The sequence below is a fragment of the Lissotriton helveticus genome, chromosome 3_1 (assembly GCF_964261635.1).
Source record: "Lissotriton helveticus chromosome 3_1, aLisHel1.1, whole genome shotgun sequence".
NCBI classification, from domain to species: Eukaryota; Metazoa; Chordata; class Amphibia; order Caudata; family Salamandridae; genus Lissotriton; species Lissotriton helveticus.
In genome coordinates this window covers 537,004,977-537,025,275 of record NC_136061.1, presented here as the reverse complement: position 1 = coordinate 537,025,275, position 20,299 = coordinate 537,004,977, and the positions used below count along the sequence as shown (strand labels likewise).

Sequence of the window (20,299 nt, the reverse complement as noted above, 5' to 3'; positions counted from 1 at the left end):
AGTCCATCACCTTGCCCACCTTCTTTCCGCCTCCACATCCTTCGAAGGAGGAAGAAAGGCTCCACCGTCTGGACCCAAAACGTGCGCTCTCCTTCTACCTAGATCGCACACGCCAGTTCCAGGTGGACGACCAGCTCTTTGTTGGTTACGTGGTCGCGAAGAAGGGACGGGCAACGAATCATCTCTCGGTGGGTAGTGTTGTGCATCAAGGTCTGTTACTCCTTGGCTAGAAAGGAGCCCCCTGTTGGGCTGAGGGCCCATTCCACTCGGGCCCACGGCGGCTACAACTGCCCTGGGTCGGGGAGTCCCCTTGCAGGACAGCTGTCAGGCAGCTACGTGGGCCTCGCTGCACACGTTTGCTAGGCACTACTGCCTGGACAGCCAAGTCCGGAGAGATGGCTTTTTCGGCCGTTCCGTTCTCCAGGACTTTCTGGTGTGATCTTGGTTTGCAGACCCACCTCCGGGGTTGGTATTGCTGGGGTATCTATTCTAAGGTAAGGAATCTAACACTAACCTGTTTCTTTCAGATGCACAAGTTACTTACCTTCGGTAACGATATATCTGTAAGAACCAGTAGTTAGTGTTAGATTCCTTACTGCCCCACCCATCCTCCCCGTTCTGCGAACCGATATCTAGGGTTAAGGTATCTCCCTTTGAGGGCCCTAGTTTCTTGGCACCAGTGTTGGTCTCTGGCATGGCTCTGCGTTCCTGACGCGGAAAGCTATGTACAAGAACTGATGTCAGCGCGAGGTCGGCGTTTAAGTACTCTGGCGACATCATACCGGCGATCACGATGCCGACGACGGACGCAGAGCCGCAGACAACGCCTACCGACGCGCAGGGGTACAGCTACGCAAAACTTTCCGGATCCAGTGACGCCTGGGGATATTCTAAGATAAGGAATCTATCACTAACTACTGTTTCTTACAGATATATCATTACCGAAGGTAAGTAACTTGTGCGTTAAGCCTAGTTGTATTTATTGAATGTATATGTGGCTATTCAAATTCATCTCTTACATAGCAGCAGATTTTAGGAGGTGATAGCTTTTTAAAATTAATTTCTGTTTAAACATGATGTACAATTTTCCTCTGCTATTGTGTGCAGTTTTTTGTGTGCAGTAATTCCCTATCAATGCAGCCAAGCTGGTCTGCCCCTCCCCTGACAGCTTCAGGCTTGGTCTACAATGGGGTGTGAGAGCATCCTGGGTGGGGAAGAGGCTTCTGTTATGGATATTTGCGTAGCAGAAGCATATGGGCTCCTCCATCCACTTTTACTTCTCACAGCAGGTTAACTCTTGCATATTATTCTGAACTAGTATTTGATACTAGTATTTTGAGAGTGGTTCAGGAAGATGGTTGCAGTTCTCTTAGTACGTTTTTCATTTTCTTGATAATACACCAATGATTGATGAATATTGAATTACATCTAATGTTTGGTGTGTCCTTTGTAGATGATTGAGGCAAAAATATATTGCTTAGGTATATTCTCCTATTAGTATGGAGTACAACGGGGAGGGAGGCGAATAGGTGATGGCTGATTTACTTACCAGAAATGTTCAATAGTCTGAGTCTTCTTCCAACCCTAGTAATTACTTCCCATCCTCCCTACCGGATATGCTTCATCCGTGCTCCTTGGGCATTGGTATATATATGTATATAGCAAATAGAGGGGGTAAACTCCCTTGATGGCAGGGTGGGTGGGATAAAGTGGATAGGAAAACATATTTCATACTGGGTGCCTGACTGGGTGTTCCTTCTCTTCCTAGTAGGTAGGTACCGTGTTTCGCAAACACCTCTACAAGCAGGACAAAGAGTCATGGCTGAACCTTATCCCTTTAGCCCTATATCGTATCTCGCTCAGATGCATTGTGAGACTAGATTGAACATCATTGGCAGGGCTGATTTTATTTTCACTCTAGGCCCTCACTACAAGACCGCAGGTTCCAGAAGTACAGACTGGCATTTGTTAAAGCTATGATGCAACACAACAACATAGCTGTACACATCTGCCAAGAGGCCAACCTACAGAAAGTTAGCCAGTGGGATGGGGTTGGGAGATGGACATAGAGGAGAGTCCTGATTTCTTTCTTGAGAATTAATACACATATAGATTGAGAAATGACAATCAAGAGAACACTCTTTGAGATGTGCGTTGGCCACCCAGCCTCTTTCACTCTATGAAATTATTACTTACCTCTGATTCTTTTGTGTATCGCTACTTTTCATCGATGGCCAGAGTCTGAATTCACCATGTCTCAGTAAACTGGTCACATGAGGTCTGAGGTCCAGTTTGTCTCACTTCCGCAAGTTCCACAACACATATGTCACTAAAAGCTGCAGAGTGTGAACTTTTTCTTGCATTCAGTGCGTGGGTTAGAAACAAATTGCTAGTGTGGACTTTATCCCAAACCCCATCCCTCATTTGGCCCTACTTTCAGTTTCCAGTGTCATGTTGTGTTATGTTATGCTATAACAATTTATATAGCGCACTAATACCCATAAATGTCTAGGCGCTTACGGATCGCATACTGTGTCAGAGAAACTAATTTGTAAAAGCCATGTCTTGAGGTGTTTCCTAAATTCAAACAGGGATGAAATCCTCCTGAGAGAGAGCGGAAGAGAGTTCCATATCCTGATAGTGCTGTGTCTGAAACCCCAAGCCCCCCCGACCAGTTCAACCTTTTGTCTCTAGAGGTGGGCATCAGGAAAGCATTAGCCGAGCTTAGTGGTCTGCTCGAATAGTACCAACTAAAGGCATCCCATAGAAATTGTGGCCCATAAAAGATTTGGTAAGACAGTGGTCCCTATTATTGGAAGCAATGGTCTGTAAAAACAGACAAAACAATGATCATACACTTGATAGGTGAAATGACTTTTATCCAGCCGGACAAGAATTTTATTTTCAATAGATTTAAAAAAATAGTTTGAAAAAATGGGAGAACCATTTAGTGTCAAGCGGGCACAGCCGTGACCCGTACAATACAAGACAAGACAACAAAAAACTGGTGGCCCAGAGGGCAAAGCAAAGGTTGCATCTGTATACTTTTAGTCAGTTGTTACAGATTTTAAATTGCATTACATCACACCACTGCAATTATTAATATTTCAGTCATATATTGCATTTGGGGGTACAGAGGTCGACGATGTTTCGATGCCGTATTCAAATCTAGGGCATCATCATCAGGACAAGGAATGACAATTGTTGTCTTAACCATTAATTACACTATGCCTTAAGTCACAGTAATGATTGGTTTCTTCATCTGCACTATTTTAGTGGTAACGTCTCGACGGACGGTTGTAGTGTCTGAACGCAGGACGAACAGTTGTCCTTGCAGTTAGTGATAGGGCTCCTTTTGCAGCGTGGCAACAGTGGCGACGGATGTTCCATCCGTCGCCACTGTTGCCACGCTGCAAAAGGAGCACAAACACAGCCATTGAGCCGTTCTCACTCCGAGCCACTGCGCCCTATCACTAACTGCAAGGACAACTGTTCGTCCTGCGTTCAGACACTACAACCGTCTGTCGAGACGTTACCACTAAAGTAGTGCCGATGAAGAAACCAATCATTACTGTGACTTAAGGCATAGTGTAATTAATGGTTAAGACAACAATTGTCATTCCTTGTCCTGATGATGATGCCCTAGATTTGAATACGGCATCGAAACGTCGTCGACCTCTGTACCCCCAAATGCAATATATGACTGAAATATTAATAATTGCAGTGGTGTGATGTAATGCAATTTAAAATCTGTAACAACTGACTAAAAGTATACAGATGCAACCTTTGCTTTGCCCTCTTGGCCACCAGTTTTTTGTTGTCTTGTCTTGTATAGTAAGGGTCACGGCTGTGCCCGCTTGACACTAAATGGTTCTCCCATTTTTTCAAACTATTTTTTTAAATCTATTGAAAATAAAATTCTTGTCTGGCTGGACAAAAGTCATTTCACCTATCAAGAGTATGATCATTGTTTTGTCTGTTTTTACAGACCATTGCTTCCAATAATAGGGACCACTGTCTTATAGAATATGTTACTGCCCAAGGTCCCTATGCTATACCTTTTGGGTTCCCTTGTGTTTGTGTAAAACCATAAAAGATTTGGGGCCATGGCGAAAGTATAGGGGATGGGGGGGGGGGGACCGGGGAGTAATCATGTAATTGTTAATCCCACTTGTGTGCTGATGTGCTATTTTTGTTCACCACAACGCTATTTTCTAATCTGCTTCTTGAACATTGTCTATTGTGATTTGGTACTTCGAGCTATGTTAAATAAAAAGATTCTCTAAAAAAAAAAAAATTGTGGACCTTCTCTATAAAGTGCCATATGTGTAATACAAAGTGCCTTGAACTTTACCCGCTGGCCGACTGGCAGCCAATGCAGCTTCTGTATTCCAGCCCTAATGGACTGGTGTTTGGGAACATCCAGCACTAATCTAGCAGCGACATTCTGTACTGTTTGCAATCTTCTAAGTAGATTGGACTGTCAGTTAATGTATAGGCCATTGCAGTAGTCCAACTTTGATAAAAACCAGCGAAGTTAGAACTGCTTTTCTGGTACTTTTATGGAGGAACTGAAGAATTTTACGCAAAATTATAGTATTTAAAAATGCGGAAGACCCCACCTTCGAAATATGAGATTTAAAATTCAGCTTCTCATTAATTATGACCCCCCATGTTTTTAGCATTAGCTACTGGTGTGAGGGAGGCCCAAGGTATTTAGCCACCAAACTGGCGACCATAGAGAGAAGAGCTTTCCAATTAGCACCACCTCCGTTTTAATAGAATTCTGCTTCCGACAGTGCCCACTCATCCAGTTCCGCAGAGAGACCATGCAGTAATGAAGTTTGCTTGAATAGTTAACATCCTTGTATTTAGTAGAAATGACCAACTGGGTGTCGTTGGCATACGAGGTGGGAATTAGATTACAACTTATAATAAAAGGTGCTAATTCAGACACATAAATATTAAAAAGCATAGGACTCAACGAGGAGCCTTGCGGCACCCCACAGGGCAGGGTAAAAGGTTCAGATTTAAAATCTCCTAATTGGACTGTCTGGGTTCTATCTGATAAAAATGACTTTAAAAGCAGTAGGGCCTTTCCTCCTAAACCTATGGTCTTTAATCGTTCTATCAACAAGGTGTGTTCCACGGTATCAAAAGCCGCGGACAGGTTGAGGAGGATAAGAGCCGCCGACCCTCCACCATCTAGTGCAGTTCGGATTTCCTCCATGGTCTTTATCAAAGCTGTGTTAGTACTGTGACCTGCCCTAAACCCAAACTGACTATGGTCTAAAATGTGGTTATCTAAAATATAGGTGGAAAGTCCACATTTACAATTTTCTCCACTATTTTCGCAGGAAGCGAGAGCCTTGCAATAGGTTGGTAATTAGCCGGGTCCATCATATCCAGATTGTTTTTTTTTTAATAACGCCAAAATGCAGGCCTGTTTCCACATAGTCGGGAATAGTCCTTGTGAAATTATCTGATTAAATATGTTAGATAGCTTCGGGCTAATAAGATGGCTAATATTGTGGAGGGTCCTTGGGGGGCAGGAATCATCCGGAGACCTAGAGATTTGGTCCTAGAGAGAAGGGTTGTTATTTGCACTGAGGAGGTGGGAGTAAAATTTAGGAGAGGTATTACAGTCTTAACTTCCTATTCTATAACATTGGTATTTGATTTATATATGGCAAACTGATCATACATTTGATCAACCTTTGATTTAAAAGCCTGGGCCAGTGTGTTACAGAAGTCTTGAGCGCAATTAGCAGCATCGTCCTTTTTAACCGTTGTCAGATTGTTTATGGTCTTAAAAAGTTCCTTGCTCCTTCTCCATCTGCATTATCTTCCCTATAACACAACAGGATTCATTTGGGCCCCAGCAATATTAGCAGTACTATCTGTGCCTGTTCTCCCTCGTTGTTTGTAAAATAAAAAATCTACAATATAACTGTTAGTAGAATTTTTCTTAGCATCCATTGACTTTTGAGAGTTTTAAATAACGTCATTACTTACCTTGGAACTACGTACCTCAGTGAACGTGCCACTGCCCTGGCGAACTTGCTCTCGCAAAGCCTGTGATTTGCAAGTTACAGGGTCTACGTCCGCAAAATACCTTTTTGTGATATACAAACCCCCTTTTGTTGAAAAAGCCTCTCCGACTCGCCAAAAGGTTCCACAACTCATTCCGAATTCCAATTCGGAGGAGGAATGCAAGGGCCTCCCTTCCTGAGTGCACTTTACAATGACGTGTAACAGTGGTGTGTAACAGGTGCAAACCAGTGCTCAGGGAGTGCCGCTTGTGTCTGATTCTCAAAGGCAGGGAAGGCCGAACCCGGGTGTCCCTCCTCTTTGGGAATGCGGCAGTCGTCAGCCATACCATAGGTGAACAAAGCAAATAGGCTTCTCCTGATGGCTCCTGAAGGGGAAACGTTTTCTTGAAACAGAACATGTGCCATTAGGGTGCACTGGCTGCTTTAATAAAAATCTAGAGCGAGAATGCAAACTCTAGGACAGAGATCTGCTGACCCCCTTGAAGGTCTCCGGTCCTGCTTTCGTAGCCCATCCCAGTGGGTCACAAATAACCACCTGCCTAATGCATTTTGATTGGCAATATTTGGTGACAGTCACCAAATGTCCGTTTTGTGATTTGACCTATTAGCACTGAGGTGGAAAAACGTTGGGGCGCAGTTTGCGCCCACTGTTTACAGCCTGATTGTACATGCACCAGGTCCATTGTCTCTCTCTAGGCTAGTCTGCCTTTGCTGAACACAAACAGGCTGGTAGAAGTTGAGCTAAACAGTGCAATGGTGGACCATTCGGGATATCCTGTAACTGCAATTACTGCCAAGAAATCTGATTGTGAAAGCATCTTGCCAGGGAGTGGACTAGTCTACGGGGCAGGGCCGGTCCTAGGATTTTTGGGGCCCTGGGCAAAAGGGAATGTGGGAGGCCCCTGAAATCTACATAAGTGACACCTTCTGATCTCCGGGAAGCTGCTTTGTGCAGACTCCACTTGGGCTGCAGCTCCTCTTCTCAGCCACCCCATACAACTCTTGTACAGCCCATTTCGCCCATTTCGAACTGAAGGTGTGAGAATTGCTTGGGGGCTGAGTTAAACCTGTGTGGGCTAAAGTGCAGACAATGGGCGCCCTGCCGAGTCTCTGAACTGGCTGCCTGAGAGGTGTACCCTCCCCTAGGCCTTCCCACACCATCCCTTAGAGGCCCCAGGAGGGGGGCCCTCTCCCATGGGCCCGTTTGTGAAGCATTTCTTTCACTCTGATCGGCAGACATACACGAGGACTAGTGGGGTGTTAATTGCCATTGTGGGGGGCCCCATCCTGGCAGGCAGAGTGCCAGGCCCTGGGCAGCTGCCCACACTGCCCATGCCTAGCGCCGGCCCTGCTACGGGGAATGGGGCTATTTGCAGATAAGGTGTGCTTTCAGAAGGTAAGAAAGTAGCCGCCATGGAGTTGCAGAGTCACCCAGTCCAGTCTCGGGGCTTTTCAGAACTACCAGTCTGTTTATAAGTCTTCTGATTTCTGTATTGACAAGGGACTGCTAATGAGAAACGGTGTGGGGGATAAGACCCTAGCACATTGCTTGGCAGGCAAACATCTCCCCACCCCTGGACTGACATTCACCGTGTGGAGCAGCTCGCCTTGAAGTATGTGAGTAAGATTCCTAGGCAGTCTTATTGATAAGCAAACAAGTGACTTGACCAAAAATTGCAAGAAGCACAATTACCAAGAAAAAGGAAGAAATTATCTGTATAAAACATACATATTTTTAATAATAAACATAGTAAAAATCATATAGATAACTGGAATCCATCAGACTATATGACAAATCAATTAAAATTACATACAATCATAACATAAATTTAACATGACATATTGAATAAAAGAAGACACCAAGATAACTAGGTGTCCACAAGAGGGTGACAGTTAATATCTCGACGCGCGTTTCGGTGAAAACGCCTTCTTCAGGAGCCACCTGAAAGTATATACAAACATGTATAAGAGACAATTTTTACATATTTTACAGTTCCAGATCAAACAGCAGTACAGTATTTAATTCCTTAACTAAAAGTTCACCACATATTAATGAATATATTGCCTAATGCAATTAAAGGTCAATCATTGTCACTTTGTTTTTAACAAGTCCTATAATAGACATATATCATAAGCGATGATTGTGTAGTACTCAGAGACACGATCCACATCAAACCAAAGGTTTGATAACAGTACTTAATAGTGACATTGGTATATTTCTCTTTGCTCTTAACGCATAATGCTAGCAATATTATACTGAAATCAGATATAAAGATTAAAACTATAGTTCCTATTATTGACAATATTACATTTCTTATAAAATCCTATGTAACTTTAATAATGTCCACTTACAGATGGAAGATGGTATAAGGGCACAGTCGTTGACTTGTTACAAGGAACAGGTAGTTGGTGTACCTGGACAGAATAAGGCAATCATGTCATAAATATCGTTAATTTAGGTGTGTAGCCATGTGTAATGAGCACATACTGTCAAGAGAAGGCGTGAAGCATATAGAAAAAAACGAATATTAGGTAGGATTTATATGGGGTATAGACTGAAATACTCCCATTTGAATAAATTAGATAATTTATAAAGTCTATGTAACTTTATAGAGAGACGTATCAACTATAGGAAATACCTGCTAGATAGTATTTACAATCTTTCAAGGGGTGTCTTGGTGCACTAGATGGTCTGGTAATTGAAAAATTGCACGGCTGATCTATAGAAAAAGACAGACAGAGCATGGAAACATAGTGAATGCTTCGTATCAGAACAGTGAGAACATATGGAACACTGTTGTCTCTTAAAGGTAAGTAATGTGTCTACTTTAGTAGAGATATATTCAACACAGTAAATGGTGCGATATAATGTTGCCATAACAGGCGCGTTAACCAGTGAATTAAATGTTTGGTTCATGACTGACACATTTATCTGGAAGGAAAGGGGCAGACATATTTATATAGAGCCTCCTATTGTAACTCAGTAAAATAAAAAGCGAAATTCAAAAGGAATAATCAAAATACCTTGAAAGAAGGGAATGTATGAATATTGCAAATGAATTTGGGAGGACGGCGTCAAAAAGCGGTAAGTAATTACTCGCTGTTAGTGCACAGAGCGTCACGATATGGAGATGGTCTACACAGATTCTAAGCAACCAGACACGACATGTTTATTACACTTATGTTCTATCATCCGGTTTTTATTTTAATAAACGAAAAAAAGGGGGGTTAAAAGAAGAGGGATTGTTACCTCCACGGACTTAATGTGTCTTCTTTAAAATGTGCAGAGCGTTGTCGAAATTCAAAATTACATAATACAATATCGAGGAATCTGTTGCCTGGAGGAATAACAAATAGTGTATCAGCATGCGTTATACAGACTAATTGTCAGTATGATGATCAGTTATGATCGTAGAGGAATTGCCAGTTACCTGAAACAGTGAAAGCCTGCTATCTTCTAAGCGATGATTACCATGTTGGATGGAAGAAACTCGTGATAAAAGTATGGATAATACAAAGTTGAGTGGCTGAAAAACACGGTAAAAGTACCATAGAGGTGTTTTTCTGTTTCATTAAAACATTGTGAAATTCCAAATAGGACCTTAAATAATAGTGCACAGGTGATGTTTACCTCGATAAGATGTTCGCACATCGGTTCTGATGGATAATGGCACGAGAATCGTTTTATTTCAAAGTAGGCTTCTGTTTCTAAGGAGAGGGATATATAACCAGCGGGAATGCCGTCAACGCTAGCAAGGCGTGTATTCAAGGAAAAATAATAATACATGCAACTTAATCTCTAAGCTTATTGATTCTGTCGTGACCGGCGTACGTTTAACTAAGAATTAAATATTTAAACCGGGCAAGTTATATTTTCTTACCTAAAGGGCAAAATGTACGGAGCAGGATGAAGCTCACGTATTCGGTCCGATATAAGGTTCTGTGTGCCGAATTCGAAAACAGAGGCCGCGCCCTTGCTGACACGTTTAAATATTCAAGCTGAAAGGCGAGACTGACCTCACCTGGTGAATAATAGTAAGGATAAAGAAAAGACTACTTCTATCTAATAGTTAGAACCTAGATGAAGGAAAAACTGTGCCGTTTTATAATAAAAATAAGTTTGGGAATAAAGTGCGGCACAGAAAATATAATTCGATCTATTAATGAGTATATGGACATATCTCACAATATGGACAGAGAAAAGGAAGGAGGGGGCAGCTGGCCGGCATATAGTTTAAATTCGTATGTGTCTGCGAAGCGGCAAGGTAGATAACGAACGCTGATTTTGGTTTGAGGTGTATATATATTTTATCATGAATACATAAAATGTAATTACGAGTGGTATAGGGGAAATCCTAGGTATCCAGCTGATGTAAGCAAACAGCATATCACTAATACAAAACTGACTCTACAGACTCGAAAAGAATGTGTTCAAGGTCATAAAGAGATTCCCTCCCCCAGATTTTATACACAATGTCTTCATAGCTGGCTGGTTTAATATTGTGACCCAGTAGAGATCAGTGGGTACTGGGGCAGCATAGAAGCCATACAGCTCCTAGAATATATATAATTTCACGAGGTATCCTTTTTGTCTAGGGTGAACTAATTTGTCTAGAACAAAATAAATTGTCTCATAAGAATAAGAATAAGATGAAAACCGAAATAAAATGGTAATCATGGACAAAACTGGACCAAAGATGGATCAGAGTCAAGTTAAAAATACAGACTGGATTCCCGTATTATTAAATGATGGCGTTTTCCCACGGAATTTCCGAATTGAGACCCTTCTTGAAAGTCCCAAGAGAAAATATCCAAAAGACTTCTCTCTTCTTTCTTATTTTTCCTCCGCCTTTGTTTTCTGGAAGTCTAATTTTTTCAAGAATTCTCCACTTGAATTCTTCTGGCGCATGCTTCTTCTCTTGGAAGTGTTTTACTAAAGGGGCCATGATTTTATTGGTGCGGATAGCAGAGCGATGCTCTGTAAGCCTCACCTGGATAGTTCTGGAGGTTTCGCCAACATACCCTAGTTGGCAGGGGCATAGAATAAAATAGATACAGTTTCCAGTTTTACAGTTCCACATGTCACTCGCATTAACATGACAGCCATTGTGCACAAATGACTCACCTTCAATGATGTTATGACATGATTTGCACGATGAGCATCTGAATGTTCCTTTTACAGGAAAGTTGTTGTCAATGGACCTGTGAACAAATTCTGATGTAGTCCGATTAGCGTTAAATCGTGAGTGCACGATCAGATCTTTCAAATTCTTGTTACGTTTATAAGCAAACAAGGGTTTCTCTAGCTTACTCGGAGCTGTGGGATTAGAGTTTAGAATGCGCCAATTGGTGTTAACCATATGTTTCACTGTCTTGTCTAAAGTTGAATGTTTGGTGACACAAACAAGGTTAGTATTCTCTGTAGGCACTTTTTTCTTTAAGAGTGAGTCACGATCATAGAACCTCGCTCGTTTGAATGAGTCTCTTACCAATCTATGTGGGTACCCTCTGTTTAGGAATTTTTGTCGCATAATATTGGCTTGTATGTCATAGTCAGCTAAATTAGTGCAATTCCTCCGGACGCGGAGAAATTGGGAAAAGGGAATACTGTCACGTTGGCAGCGGGGGTGAAAGCTATTAAAATGTAGGAGAGTGTTTCTTGCAGTAGGTTTTACAAAAAGATCTGTTATCAATCTATTATTCTGGTGTTTAATGATTAGGTCAAGAAATACTACTTGATGTTGATCATAGTGGGCTGTGAATCTTAAGTTTACATCTGTTAGATTAATCCATTGGAGAAATTCACCGAGGGACTCTTCCCCATTGGTCCAGATAAAAAAGATGTCATCGATATATCTGGACCAATGGGAAATGGATTCATAAAAAAGCAGCCACCTCATTATATACAAATTTAGTCTCAAAAAGCGCCATATAGATATTTGCGATGGACGGCGCAACCGATGCCCCCATACTAACACCCCTTATCTGACGATAGAGTGTATTGCCAAATTCGAAGATGTTTTCGGTCAGGACAATCTGTAGAAGATCCAACATGAAATATTTAGGGCATATAATGTTAAAATGGTCAATGAACCAACTAGTGGCCAAAAGCGCTTATTTCTGGGGTATATTGCTATAAAGCGCTTCGATATCCATTGTAACTAATATGTATTTTCTGGGGTCAAAAGCCAAATCCTCTATTTTTGTTATCATATCGCCCGTATCTCTGACATAGGACACAATTTTTGGTATATGTGGGCGTAAAAAGAAGTCTATGAACTTGGAAAGTGGCTCAGTGTTCGTACCGATAGTTGACACAATCGGCCTATAAGGTGGATCTAATTGATCTTTGTGAATTTTCGGCATGCCATAAATGCATGCTGTTTTGCCTTGATGAAAATTCAGAAAGTCATAATCTTTATGGTCAATATCTCCAGCTTGTAGGGCTCTATTGGTCAGGTTTGAAATTCTTTTAGATATCTGACCTAGAGGATTTGTTTTAATTTTGGAATAGGTGGTTGTATCTGACAGCATAATGTTCATCTTTAGTTCATACTGGTCAGAGTCTAATAAATCAATTCCACCGCCCTTGTCACAATTTTTAATCACCCATCTGTCATTGTTCCGTAGGTTCTTTAAGGGCTCTGATTCTACCCTACTTAGATTGTATATGGGTTTTGGTATGTAGCGAAGGGCCCTTTCTAATTGTTGCAAGACCACCAGTTCAAAAGCGGCTACCTCTGGGCCTAATTGATCTAACGAAGGATAGAATGTAGAGGGAAGAGACAGACGTCTCACCTCATTTTGTACTTCATCCGAGTCTGCCTGAACCTCGAAAAACTTTTTTAATCTGATCTTTCTGAAGAATGAAATAATATCTGTTTGAAGTTCAAATACATTCGCATGGGCATGTGGCACATACGAAAGGCCTTTAGATAGCAGGGACTTTAATTGGGGATTGAGGTCATTTTTGGAAATATTAAATATGGGGATCCCCTGACCCCAATATTGGCGATTTCTTGTTTCGCGAATGAATTGGGGTTCTTGCTGTTGATGTTGTTGGTGTTGATGTTTTTGATGTTGGGCCTGGTGTTGATGGTGGGCCTGTTGGAAATTTCCCCTGGTATGACCTTGAAAATGTACCCTCGGGCGGCCCCGACGTGGGCCCCTGTTGGATAAAAAAGGCTTAGGGCGAGGTCCGTTATATTGGTTATAGTTTCCTTCAGATTCGTAATACGTATTAGTACCTTCGTTTTCAGAATCTGATGAATCTGTGAAGTTATTCACTCTTTGTGGTGTGGTTCTTGTCTCATCCACAAAGTGATTTTGCTTATAGAAATCTTGTCTGAGATACGGATAGGTACTTTCTAATGAGTAAAAGCGTTTATCTTTAGTTAATTTCTCATGTTTGCGTTTATTTAGATAGGCACTGAAGGACTCTAACTCTTTATTGGCCTCCTCGATTTTCTTTAAAGCATCTTCAATATTGCCCGCAGTTTTTATTTTGGCTTCTAGTTCTTCTATTTCTGTCTTAATTGCCGCAGCTAGTTCTTTTGCAGTTTCGACAATCAAGATCATGAGGTCCCTGGAGCATCTGTTAGCAATGAGACTCCATTTCTCAAGGAAAGGTCTATGGTGTACAAAGAGTCCAGGAATGTTCCGAACTCTTAAGCCCATTGGGATAATACCATTTCTTAAGTAGGCCAGCATGAATTCCCCATGTGCTTCCATGCGCTTGAGTTTCTTTTTTAATTCTAGTAACTTGTGACTATCTTCATTACTGTGGCTACCAGTGTTACCATTGCCACTAAAGTTCGCACTGGTCCCCACAAGTAAGGCAAATTCCTCATCAGAGAGGCCAAAAGTTTTCAAATTGGCCATATTGATTATTCAATGTTGTAAATTCTGCAAACACAATGATAAATTGCAGATAGCTAGACAATGGGCAAGAGTACTAACAATCGTTGATGTAATGCGTAATGATACACAGAAGGAGAACGGCTCTACACAGACAGGCTGTGGATAAACAATGTGAGATAAACAAGGACCCCCTGGGTAGTTGCTAAGCAGACTCCTAGGGCAGGGTAAACACAGTATGTGAGTAAGATCCTAGGCAGTCTTATTGATAAGCAAACAAGTGACTTGACCAAAAATTGCAAGAAGCACAATTACCAAGAAAAAGGAAGAAATTATCTGTATAAAACATACATATTTTTAATAATAAACATAGTAAAAATCATATAGATAACTGGAATCCATCAGACTATATGACAAGTCAATTAAAATTACATACAATCATAACATAAATTTAACATGACATATTGAATAAAAGAAGACACCAAGATAACTAGGTGTCCACAAGAGGGTGACAGTTAATATCTCGACGCGCGTTTCGGCGAAAACGCCTTCTTCAGGAGCCACCTGAAAGTATATACAAACATGTATAAGAGACAATTTTTACATATTTTACAGTTCCAGATCAAACAGCAGTACAGTATTTAATTCCTTAACTAAAGGTTCACCACATATTAATGAATATATTGCCTAATGCAATTAAAGGTCAATCATTGTCACTTTGTTTCTAACAAGTCCTATAATAGACATATATCATAAGCGATGATTGTGTAGTACTCAGAGACACGATCCACATCAAACCAAAGGTTTGATAACAGTACTTAATAGTGACATTGGTATATTTCTCTTAGCTCGCCTTGAAAACACGTGCCTCAAGAAGGAGCCACTCTTTCTCTTATCTCTGCCAGACTTATGACTTCAAGGTCCACACACACCAAGGCCAAGCTGGGCCCAACTTAGCTACCGTGCTCTTTGATATCACCGATATCCCAGAACTCGGGGAAAGAACATGTTTGTTATCTCCGGCCCTGCCCTGGCTTTCCTCAGCGAGGTGGGGACGTAACTGTTATCCATCAGCCTGAAGAGCACATCACGAGTCCGCTGCTTGTTTGCATTCCAAACACAGACATAAATAACAAAGAAAGACGTTCTCTTACCTCCGGATGTTACAGCATCCTCACAAATGCGGTGTGTTGTCTTGTAGACGTCCACTCTAACTACATGTACGGTCGCCTCCTCCTTGCAGAGATGAGGTATAGTCGTTCATGGCGCTGACTGTGGCTCCCCACCAGCTTGTATGTGGGATCGTTTCTTATGGGGTTGCAAGGGTGCTATGGAGCCTGAAGTAAAGAAGAACAATGTGCCCCACATGCCACTGTTGGATTGTAAACAACATGCGTAGGTAGGGTGCAGTGGGTCCTTCCCACCCCAGCCCTCCTGCCACTGCACCGGCTGCATGTATCATAGCTGCACCCCAGGGACTTTCGTTTCGTCAAATAAACGGATGCTGTCTGCTCTTCAGAGGTAAGTGATGGGTTGTGTTGTTTGGCTCTGTGCTAGTAACAGTTGTTGCTGTGTGCCAAAGCATCCCACTGCAGTAAGTGCTTGATTGAAGTGCCATTCACACTTTGGAACAGCCCACTCTACTGGCTGTTGGTGTTCAAAAAGTTAGCATGTTGCTTTCTCTGTGTAAAAGACCTTTTATGACTAAAGTGCCATGTTAGTCTACAAAGGTAGGGGCACACCTTTTTTCTCAGTGCCTACGGCTAACCTGTTCTGTCTCGTCAGCTTGTGATGGAGTTACAACCCTCTTTGGACCGTTGGTGCAAGCCCCCGACCCACTCACCTGTTCAGAGCCACTACTGAAAGTCATGCCCCCCCCCCCATCTTGTTCTGCATCGATAACTCACAAACTAACCAGGATGAACAGCCAACCACAGCAGCATAAGAGAGGTCCAAGAAATCAACTAAAACTCGCAAGCCAACATTATCACTCATTTGGTCGCCTGTGGGAAGGCAGATTATAGTCCACACAGTAAGCAATGAAAGCAGTCCCCTTCCACACCAAAGGAAGCAGTGAGTGTGTTCTTTATTATTGAGGAAGCAAGTGGAATCCCAATTCTACAAATAAGAGAAACAACCCTGCGAGAATACAGTCAGACATTTAAGATTCAGGATGGGAGGACAAAAGGATTCCATTACTTTAGTTTGGGCTTTTCTGTAGGTAGCTTTTCCCCTTTGCAGCGCCATCGGACGTGCAGTGCTCAGATCATGGACAAGAGGTGTTGTAGCCCTGGGAAAATCAAGTTCATTGCCACGGGGCACTCTGACGATGAGGGGGCGAGACGTAGAGGGCTTCTTGTAGTTTAGGATGGAGGGTGAAGAAATCATTCAATGGTGTTTACATTGATGTCGACATCTCCTCTCGGGATATGTACGTTGCATAGAAGGTACGTGTTTCCCGTCACTCTTCCCCGACCAGAGCACTGTTAGCTCAGCAGAAATGTCCATGCGCAGCCTTCAATGGGTTAACATTCTTCTCCATGGAAATTAGTTAAATGTGTGTTTCCGAGTCCCACACTCACTCACTCCCCCGACCTCTGGCCTTGTTTTTTTTCTTCCCATTCAGTTTCAGCACAACTAAGGTAGATTTTGAGCAGGGTGTACTATGAGGGATTTTACAAGGAATGTGCTAGAAAATGCAGCACAGCACTATAAAGGGACAGGGGGCGCCAAATCTTCCAAGGCCAAGTGAAGAAACTGAAACAGAGATGAACCCCTATGCCACTATCCAAAGGGCTCTGTGGGTGAGGGGCACTAATGCTGGAGAGTGTAAACCCTTCTCAGGGTCTGAGAGGTTGGCTGGAGAGCCTGTTGTGGGAATTCTGACCACGATATTACACTTCATCAAAAGTAAGGACACTTACTAGGGGAACAAGTAGGTTATTTTGCTTACATGGTATTTAAGCCTTGTGTAGATACATCATTAGTTGTTTCCTAAAGCTCTAGTAAACACCAACATTAACATTAAAGAGATTAAGAAATATGGAGTATTTACAGAGAGGGACCTTGGGTCAGTTACTTTCTTCCAATGTTTGCTTGCTGTGTCAATCTCATTTTGGAAATGGCTGTTCAGTACTTGAGTATTTTCCAATGACATATGTACTTTTGTTGGTGTACCAAGAGATTCTCTTTTCTCAGCTGCTGCGTCTGACAGCCCACTCCCCCACAGCACCATGCAGGGCTGTGGCAGCTCAGCTCTAGGCTGCTGATGGAGGCCCCCTGACCCCTCAGCCTGCAATGCACGGTTGGGCCCTCCCAGGGCCCAATAGTGAAAGCTGTTTCCCTTTATCCCCAGCTCCAGGTTGTTAGGAACAGCCCCACCCCTTCACCTTACGTTGCAGCAGTAGTTCCCCTTTGTTGTTCCCATAAAAAGAGAACCTACTTCTCCTTTCTCTAAGTATTGTTGGTTTTTCCTTATGTGGCACAGGAAGCATTCACTCTTGTAGCTGTTCCTGATTTTTCTCTGGTCACATTAGCTGTTGCTTGATAGAACCCTGTCCTCGTAGTGATGAGGTGTCTCTCTCCCTCGGATTTCCTTGGGCTGTGCTTATGTTTCCAGGGGACTCTGCTGCCTGAGGGTCTCAGGGGTATGAAGAGTTGGTGGAGCCCCAGTGGGGCCCTCTGCGGGGTCCTTACAAACACTGCTCTACACCTTTGACAATGCGGGTAGGAGAAGGCTTTTGGAGGCTCTGCATGACCCTATCATACTGCCAACAATGATGAGGCCGCAGCGGCTTGATGTTGAACCAATTTGTAACTTTCTTGTAAACATTTCTCAATGCAGGTTGGAGGCAGCAGTTGAAAACACTGTCTAACGGGTGTTACAAAGAATACCGTGACTTCTGTTGCAAGGATCACTTTTGCAACTCTGGGAGTAGCACATGTTTATAGTCTTTCAATAGGGTATTCGGCATTGACGATGGTACTGATTGTAAGGACCATGAAGCCTTCTGTGACATAGAGAATGCTGACTTTGATCTATCTCCTCCATCCACTGATGCCCCAATTATCTCCTGCTGAGTGCCAAAGGATGAGTAACGAGGCAGTCACCAATGACCAATGCAGGTCAGAATGTCAGCCACTCAAAACACTCAGGCTATATGGCGCTGAAATGACAGACGAGGCAGATTTCTCTGAGAATTGGAGTTAATGCAGGGAGTATACACGGCCTAATCACTTCAGCATATCTTCACAGACTTACATTTCCACCACGAGATGAAGCAATTGGAACAGAGAACCAATGCCTTTAAAACCACCCAGCTTTGCCAATTCTGCTTTTCTCAAATTGAAAAGATGTCCTGCAGAGGTCAAATGCAGGCTTCATGCATATGCTGATGTCCATAGCAAATATACATGTTCTCTCCATGTACAATATAATACGAGTGTCGGCAAAACCAATACGTCTGAGTTGTGTTCAATGTGCTAACGCATGCAATGTTAGCTTATTAGAGCAAGACACATAGGAGGGAGCCAGCAGGAGCAGATACATTTGTAAAGTCATCCCTCATGCAGTTCAAAGCAGCCACTTGAGTGAAGGTGGATGCATACGCCCAAACAGCAAATATCAATTGGTGGGCAGAGCTAAGATATGAATGACATAGTCTCAAGCCAATTGCTGAAGGAGACTGGTCAAAGAAAGCCAATGGTTAAATGGTGCAGACCTAAAGCCCACTCTAAGAATATTATTAGCAAAAGGTCTGTTTGACAGCTGCTTTGTTGTTAGACCTGTTCACATTAGGGTGGTCTTCCCCCAAACCTTTTGCTTTCCTCCTTCATTTTTGCTGATTTCGTTTTTGCTGGCCTTAGGACTGTGGGCACTTTACCACGGCTAACCAGTGCTAAAGTGTATGTGCTCACTCCTTAAAACATGGTAACATTGGCTTATCTCCAATTGGCATATTTAATTTACTGATAAGTCCCCAGTAAAGTGGAACTATGTGTACCCAGGGCCTGTAAATTGAATGCGGCTAGTTGGCCTGCAGCACTGATTGTGCTACCCTCTTAAGTAGTCCTTACAAACATTTCTCAAGCCTGCCATAGTACCCAGTGTGTGCAGTTTTTAACTGCCATTTCGACCTGGCAAAATACGCCTTTTGCCATGCCCAAGCCTACCTTTTTTATTACATATGCACCCCTATGGGAGGCCCTGGACAGCCCAGAGGCAAGGTACAATGTATTTAAAAAGTAGGATATGTACACTTAAGTTTTACATGTCTTGGTAGTGAAAAACTCTTACATTTGTTTTCACTACTGCAAGGCCTACCTCTCCAATTGGAAAACATTGGTGGTACCATACTATATTTAATGAGTACTTACTTCCAAATGGGAACGGGACATGTTTGGTGTCTTTGGAATTGTAATGAAAAGTCCTCTCCTATGTGAAAATGCCACTTTAAAACAATTTCATGTTTCTGATTATCTATTAAGTGCCTGCAGCCTGTCTCTGAGTCACATAACTGGGTGTAGTTGGCAGTTGGGCTTTGTTCCTCTTAGACAGCCACACACAATAGAGATCTATGGTGCGTCAGGATGGGCCATCACTGGCAGGATAGGAGGGCAGAGCTGGGCAGAGCTCTACTTACACTTGAATAGGCAGTGTTCTGCCTCCACAGAAAGATCTTCCTACCCCCTGTACTTAGTCTGGGACCAGGGTAGGTGAGGAAACCTGAACACTTCAAATGGAATTATCTAGAAGTTTCAACTACTTCAAAGAAGGCAGAAGCTACAAATATTGGACTTCAGAAACCAACTCTTCAGTACACTCCTGGACCGTCTGCAGAAGAAGGACATCTGTGCTGCTTTGCTGCCAGAAGCACTGCCACTCTGATGCCCTGCTACTCTACTGCTCTGCTGTCTGTTGCCCTGTTTGCTGTGAAGGAAGATTGGGCCTGCACCCTTCATCCCTGGCTGAAGTTACTCCGAGGGTCAACCAGTTTACCTCGTGTTCTGAGCTACAGGGACTTAAAAAGATCCAGAGGCTCCCTGCAACTACCCAGCTGACCTGTTGCCTGGACCTGCAACCTGACCTGCCTGAGCCCTGCTGGCGCTACTTCCTGACCTCCAAGTGATGCCTCATAGGTGCTGAACCCTTGGTGTGGGTTAGTTGAACTTCCCTTAATTGTTTTGGGCTCTTCACAAATGGGCCAGTTTGTGCCAAGACCTTGCTGCCCCGGCAAACTTCGGGCTAACTAACTCTTTGCGCTACAGCATCGACTGCTGCAGTGACGGGCAACACAGAGCTCCAGCCATCCCTGACTGTCCGCAACGCTGACAGGGTCTTTGTGCTACAGCAACAACCATTTGTGACACCCGGCTGGTTTCTTCGCTCA

At 42.9% G+C, this 20,299-nt stretch overlaps 1 protein-coding gene and 1 long non-coding RNA gene across 2 annotated transcripts in view; one reads left to right on the top strand and one right to left on the bottom strand.

Annotated features, from left to right (window-relative positions):
• The window catches only part of DNAH7 (dynein axonemal heavy chain 7), a 2,019,015-nt gene that overhangs the window by 1,489,821 nt on the left and 508,895 nt on the right, over positions 1-20,299 (top strand). The gene's annotated exons all lie outside the window — the stretch shown is intronic.
• LOC144822656 (uncharacterized) lies at positions 7,807-10,041 on the bottom strand. Its single transcript, XR_013608660.1, has 7 exons — positions 9,935-10,041; positions 9,685-9,761; positions 9,485-9,580; positions 9,304-9,391; positions 8,693-8,773; positions 8,406-8,468; positions 7,807-7,995 (listed from the first exon to the last, which is right to left on the bottom strand). It is a non-coding gene; the product is annotated as an uncharacterized LOC144822656 (long non-coding RNA).